Genomic DNA, 557 nt, shown 5'->3' with positions numbered 1-557 from the left:
CTGCCTTTGCCTTCTGCGGCTTGGGTGGTGAGGCTTGAGCACTTGCCGGTGAAGACCGAGGCAAAAAAGTCATTGAGTACCTCCGCCTTCTCTGTGTCCTGGGTAACCGGCTCTCCCGTTTCATTCCGGAGAGGGCCCACATTTTCCCTTGTCTTCCTTTTATCCCTGATGTACCTATAGAATCTTTTCTTGTTGCCCTTGACGTCCCTGGCCAGATTTAATTCTCTCAGGGCTTTAGCTTTCCTAACCTGATCCCTGGCTAGGTGGAGGTGTTTTGCTGATAGGGTTCTGCCGGCACAGCCTTCGCAGCCAAAGCTGTGGGAAAAGCAACAGCAAGCAGAAAATTGTCCTGTTTGTACCATGACGGTTTTAGCTAAAGGAGCCGGATTTTAGATGTGCGTAGGCAACACTTTTGCCTCCGGTTTAATGTCTTGAACGTTTTCGGCTTTGCCAGCAGGTGGCAGAGGCCGATCAGCGCTCTGCACCCCTGCGGTGGGAAACACGCGTGGAAGGGGATATTGCATTTTCCTGGCAAGATGACTGGCGTGGATGGGGTT

Source organism: Pygoscelis adeliae, unplaced genomic scaffold, assembly GCF_000699105.1.
Source record: "Pygoscelis adeliae isolate BGI_AS28 unplaced genomic scaffold, ASM69910v1 Scaffold22, whole genome shotgun sequence".
Taxonomy (NCBI): Eukaryota; Metazoa; Chordata; class Aves; order Sphenisciformes; family Spheniscidae; genus Pygoscelis; species Pygoscelis adeliae.
The sequence above is the reverse complement of the archived record's forward strand: the minus strand, read 5'-3'. Positions refer to the sequence as shown.